This window comes from Amblyomma maculatum, chromosome 3 (assembly GCF_055883805.1).
Source record: "Amblyomma maculatum isolate TAMU_Amacu chromosome 3, ASM5588380v1, whole genome shotgun sequence".
Taxonomy (NCBI): domain Eukaryota; kingdom Metazoa; phylum Arthropoda; class Arachnida; order Ixodida; family Ixodidae; genus Amblyomma; species Amblyomma maculatum.
In genome coordinates this window covers 177,113,281-177,119,712 of record NC_139346.1, presented here as the reverse complement: position 1 = coordinate 177,119,712, position 6,432 = coordinate 177,113,281, and the positions used below count along the sequence as shown (strand labels likewise).

General features: G+C 46.2%; 1 protein-coding gene across 1 annotated transcript in view; it reads left to right on the top strand.

The window, feature by feature from the left end:
• The first annotated feature begins 214 nt into the window (after positions 1 to 214).
• dati (zinc finger protein datilografo) overlaps positions 215 to 6,432 on the top strand; it is a 61,167-nt gene continuing 54,949 nt past the window's right edge. The window contains exon 1 of the mRNA XM_084598752.1: positions 215 to 475. The gene's annotated coding sequence lies outside the window, so the exon portion shown is untranslated. The remainder of the gene's footprint in view (positions 476 to 6,432) is intronic.

The following is a 6,432-nucleotide window of genomic DNA, read 5'->3' as shown; positions in this document are numbered from 1 at the left end:
AGAACACATCCTAAAATTCAAGTGTTGCTCCTCACTAGGCGAGAAAAACGGAAGTTGTTTAAATCCACAGTCGTAAAGAGAGAGATCTGAACCAACGCACGCTCCAAATCGCTTCTGTCGTCTGCTAGTCCGCGTCGTCTGCTACGACGCGCGCGCGCGGTTCGAGAGTTTTATAGATGTACTCTCGTTACCAGAGCCGTTGGGGGCGCTGGCGAATTTTTTTTCAAACCAGCCCTCTTTGTTCCGGCGGAGGAAGGAGGGCGGTGGACGAGTTGGAAAAAAAAATGGCCTTCGTTGAGCGACCGCGAGAAGAAATTTTCGTTTGCCACCACCGTCCCCGCGTCCGCCGCGAGTATGTTACGAAAATGAGATTGTGAACGGCAGCTGCGAGCTGGAGGCGACGTGTGGAGATGCGAAGGTTGACGAGGGAGTTTGTAGGCTCGACGCTGCTGCTGCGGACTCGGCCGGCCTGAAGGTGAGCTTCCACCGCGGCCGCCATTTTAGTTGTTGTGGCGGGCGAGGAGAAAAGGGCGAGGGTAGCGGGCCGGAAAGAAGAGGGAAAGCGGTTCACTGCTCTTCTTGCGCGCCTGAATGCAGCGCGAAACTGTCGCTACATCTCCCTCTCTCTGCTGAGACTCTCCGGGCCCCGGCTGGCGTCAGTAGATGATGCTACTGCTGTTGCCTTCGGTGTCGGTGCGGTGGCTTCACTAGCTCTTATCCGCTGCGCCGGGGTGCTTGCTGTTAGCGCGCTTTGGTCGAACGTCTTCATTATGTTGGCTTAGGTGCTCTTATGCCGGATGCTTACGCGAGCTGCTGTTCTGCAGGTGGTGTCTCTGACGATCTCCGAAACTGGAGCGGGCGCTATCCATGTGGTTTTCTCGAGTCCGCGCTCTTTTGTTTTGTAATCGTCAAATTGGCGCGGTGCTCGCAGTTATGCAACCTACCAACTGCTCTGATACGAGTCTCGCGATGACGGCGTGCCAGCATTTTAGCGGGAAGTTCGCTCTTGTTTCCTGCGATGCCACGTCGACGCGGTTTGGTGTAAACACAGTATGAAAGATTACAGAACATGTTCGTAATTTCTTTCCTCATTATAGTTCCAGGCAACTACCTGTATTCGACGCGCATACAGAGCAAGTACGCTTTGTATGCTAATACTTTGTCACTATTGTAGATATTTAGAGAGCAGCTTTTTACGTTTGAAATGAAGCATATGCATTCGTTGATGCAAGATGCACAGCGGAGGTGTAAGCACACGCAGCTGATTTTAGTTTAATGCAGGCATTTATCAGGGATTCATACATCATTCGCTGTATGCGCACTGAAAGCCAGCAAGGTCTGGCAAGTGTTACTTTCGGCAGTGAGTGTTATTTTTGAACAGATTTCGTTGGAATTCAGCAGAAGAGAGTAGCATTCCGCTGCAGCTTTGTTGCAGGCTAAACCGTCGCATGCAGATTCCAGATTACACTGGAAGTTAATAAGACCTCACATCCGAGGGCTGCTGTTCACTCGTGAATATTTGCTTCAGACTCCATACTAGGGACGTGCGAATAGTACTTATTCTAAAGCGAATGAAATACAACCAGTGTAGCTGCACTACCGAAACAAACAGGGATGTTCTAGCTTCGGTACTGGATCGAATTTGAATCTAATAGTGATAGAAATGTATGGAATATCCATAGTAATATTCCCCCCCCCCTTTTTTTTTTTTTTTTTCGAATTGTACTACCAGAAGAGGAACAGTCCGGAACATTGCAGGGTTATGGTGTCGCTGTGTTTTCGAAGTTAAAGCTATAGCTGTTAAAATAGTCAGCACTAATCCCTACTACAGGGTCGCAGAATGAATTCACCATGTTAACTCAATGAGTGTCAAGTTATATGTGTAGAGAAATTGGCGTCTCCCATTGATGACAAAAGGGGATATATTACGGCCACACCTCAGGACATGAGAGTGTGACAGCTAGGAGGAGGAGGAAAATACTTTATTTAAGCCGTAGGCTCCGATATCGTTTTGGAATTAAGATAGAGTTTGCTAAACTTGTTCGTACTCTACCATGCCGTCCAGCCTTTGTGGCCATGCGTAAGCATTATAAATGCCACATCATGATAGGACTGTATAGTGGCTTTGAACCGTTCATCCCACTTGTACTGATTACTGGCGGATGGCGTGGGCACCGTTTTTCGAACAGTCGTAGGATAAAAAAAGCTGCGGTCCTATTCGAACAATTTGTGCCAATTATTCAAAACTTGTTTGAAAAGTGATGTGCATATTTGAATCGTTTCAAATAATTTCGAACATACACTGCTTGATTCGTTTTAGTAATCAAAAAGCAGGATATTCTATTTGCTTTTCGATGTTTCCAAATATTTTCTTTTATTCTAATGGTTGAGCGTAATCATTTTTATTATTCTGTTTCTTCTCAAGTGTGCCTCAAGCTATGCGGGCTCGAGCACGACTGCAAGTGGAACACGTTTTATTTGTATAAATTTGGGCAGGCAATGAACAGATGTTGCAGAGAGCAGTTTTACATACATTTAGACTGAAGGAGTTTTTTGTATCATGAACTTTGAGCGCCCTGACATATTATTTGGGGACGTTGGTGTCATGCCTTGCTATATCAAGAGGCAACTCACTATTTTCGTGTTAGTTATGGGATTGGACATAGTTAAGCTTAAACTGATTTACTGTTTGCAGCTATAGCATCTGTTGATTAATTTTTGTTTCCTACAAGGCTCAGGTAAAGAAGAGACAGCAGAGAACAGATATAAGGTTGCCTTGTTTACAAAACATTTCTACTGTATTCATTTTAGCTTTAAAATGTCATTCAAGTCTAGCCCATTTCCTCCCCATAAAGTATTTCATTATTTTACATTTGCTTTAACATGCAAGGGCAGGGTCCACCTGGTGACACAATCGGTAATTGTGCTCCGGTGTAGTGTAATTGTACACAGTCGGTGTACAATTACCTATTATAGTGGGCATGAGCCTTAATGGTCCAGGGCTCCCCTTCCTCTGGCAGTGTGGCAAACATCTTGTGAGAGAAAGTACAGTTATTTTTACTATGTTTGTATACTTCGGAAAGTCAAGCATTCTGAGAAGTAATTATAATGTAATAAAATATGGCCTAATGTGTAGCTTGCTACACTATGCTATACTGTACAAATTCACATGGACATTCAAAATGTCTATTCAGGGCGTCTTTTCGGTACAAGAAAATACTAAATTAGTAGGGAACGCGCTTAGCTGATTCCGTCGTATATTGGTCACCTTTGCACCACATCCCTAGTGAAAAATCCCGTATCGCGCAAGACGAGTTTTAACCAGTCGTATATTATCCCGTATATATTTCATACCAGTGTAACCAGTTCTGTATGAAGCTTAAACAGGTTTATACCAGACAGGTCATGTTCGGTATGAATCTCAAATCGGACGGTCCGGTCCGGTATGGAGCTAATACAGGCCAGACCATTCCCAGTCTGCATCCCAAATAGGACATCCCAATCCAGTATGGATATGAAACAGGGAGGACCAGTCCTATATGAAGCTCACATACAGGAGAGGTCATGCGCGGTTTCAGACAAACCCGTCATGAATGGAACATACGGAATAGAGTATTTCCGCTTCTCAACACAAGTCGGGTGGATCGTGAAGCTCAACCAGAATGACCACATCGGAACATGCCTTATACGCAGATAAGATTTCCTGTAGACACCAGGTTGAAAAATATTAGCTTGAATTGGAGTGATCAGCAGAGTGGTAATGTTTGATGAGGGGCCGTCATACGTTTGTTTGAGGGAGTGAGCAGGTGCTTGAAATTTCGACGATCCACAACCACTAGTTTAAGTAGTAAAGTAAAAAAAAAAATACTCCGGTTTAATATGTTTATTTTACTTAAATGCAAATTTTGTGGAGCCATGTCCTTATTTACATGTTTACACTTCACGAGGCCCCACCTCGTCTTCTACGTCAGCCTCTGAGTGGGCATTGCCTTCGTTGGCGCACCAAAGAACTGACAGCTTTGGCAGAATCATACACACTTCGCGCGCAGAAAATGTTGACGAGAAGGCAGGACATGTCGGTGTGTTGGAGGCAGCTAAGCGCGGGAATGGTAACACACATTTGGCCAGCGGTAGAATGACTTGCGATTCGGCCTGCAATTGGAGGGTAGCTGGCGCCACTAATTAGAAGTAGCCTTATCGCCTGGCAACAGTGCTCTTGTACGCGAATCATGTCGGAACACTTTTTCTTGGCATGGACCTAACAGGTGCATAGAGAGCCGTCTAATTCTGCGGCAGAACGCTGGTGACGCAAGCACAGTCTTCTTGGACGGCTGCCATAGTGGCATCACGAGAGACTGCATGTTTTTATAAGGCAGTCGAAGTAGGGCGTACTTGATCAGTTGAGCTACGAGGAATTCTATGTATTCGTGTGGCTGTCTGCGTAACGCAGCATGAATGGCATCCTGTCGGAAAACTTGGACTTTTTTTAATCGCGGTTGACTTTTTTTGTGTGTTTTTGGCATGAACCATTTTCTGGCAGTTGTATGGTTGCAGTGTTACCGAGCGGAAATATACGGCTCTGTCTTCCTCTCGGCGTGCATCTAGGTGTGACAGCGCCGGTCGCAGGCATGGAAATATAATCTTTGTGTAGTTTCTGTACCCGGAACGTTCCTCTGCGTCGCAAAAAAAAAAAAAAAAAAAAAAAATAAATGGAGAGAAACATAGAACCACTTAACAGTCCACTCAAACTGGGACGCGAAAACACGATTTGTAGAAACTGCACTTGTTGGTATCGGCTGATCAGAGGGTGTAAAAAATGCAAATTGGTTTACAGAAAATGAAAGGCGCAGTATCTCTTGCACTTCTTTCGTGGGCTCCTGGGCCCCCCCGGGGAAGTTGGGAGTGAAAGCGGAAAGAGAAAATAAGGTTCCGTAGTAGGGGGCTTCGGAGTGAGTTCGACCACCTGGGGATCTTGAAAGTGCACTGACATCGCACAGCACACGGACGCCTCTCTTTTTTTGCCTCCACCGAAACGCGACCGCCGCGGCCGGGTTCGAACCCGGGTGCTGTGGCTCGGTAGCCGAGCGTGTTAACCACTGAGCTACCGCGGCGGGTAATCGAAGCAGTGTTGTGTTGACTTCAGGATGGCGGTGGTGGTGATTTTTGATCGCCGAAAGGAGTATGCGTACGGCGGTATGATTGGACCGACTTTTAAGGGGCCGGCCCTCACGAGCACTAGGTGGTGCCCTATATTACGGGACCCCAGTGGTGTCGGTCGCTGTCCTGGCGCGACCGACGCCTGTAGTTCAGAGTTCGGGCCTGTAGTTGAGCAACCGAGGAGGGTGGTCTCCCAGCCCTCCCGGGTGGGATTGGAATAATAATAATAATAATAATAATAATAATAATAATAATAATAATAATAATAATAATAATAATAATAATAATAATAATAATAATAATAATAATAATAATAATAAATTGGTTCACAGGAAGGCAAAGGCGTAGTATATGCCACACTTCCTCTTAGCGAGGATAGTTTATGAAAGTTCAGAAGAGGATTGTTTGGGAGATGCCGAGTAAAGAGGAATTACGGAGACTGACATGAATCGAGGCTAGCGACTGAGTGCGGCTGCCACCCGCACGCATGGCTATGTTTTCGGTGGGCTCGGTGCACGAGAAAATCCGTGTATTGCTTGACTACGTTAATGCCGACCGAACTCGTGGAGCAATCGGTGCGCCACTGCTGAAGAAGGCGCCGCCTGGCGAGTGCGTACGCAACTGTCACAGCTGGCGATCTGCTTTAGTTTGAAGTGACGGGCGCGGGTTTACGCTAACTCGTTGACATGGTGGGTTCTTTTGATAGCAGCGAGATATATGGCGCATTGAATTCGGCTTTTGCCAGCGCCGTTGCCCTATCGGTTGTGTGTGGCAGAGCGTCTTTGATCATGCTTTGGAGCGCTGTAGAACGCATTCGTTCTCCTGAGCGGGTTACCGTTTACACGTAGGAACATCATCAGGGGCAAATACTTGATGCACCATTCGTCACTTGCAGGCGCTGCGAGACGAAAGTAGCTTCTCTTTCTGGATTGGATTTACTTCGGCTGCGCAGAGAGATTTTAACCTTGAACACAAGTACTCGAGCGTGTTTTACACATTGCGGCAGCGTTGACGCGCGGATGCGTTGCTGATGGGGTAGAGAAACGATGGGGAGCGTGATATCAGATGAATCGCATTCACATGGTATTTCTTACCTGCGAATCGATCGCTGGCAATGGTGCAGGCACGATTGTTCGATATGGAGGCGCTGAAATTCACCAGCTGCCTACTATTTTTTTTTGTTGGTACGATTCAACTTTTTTTTTTTTTTTCTAGCTGGATATAGTTTGAAGACCCTGCGATATGATTGCGAATACGAGATGACCGTGTTACGCG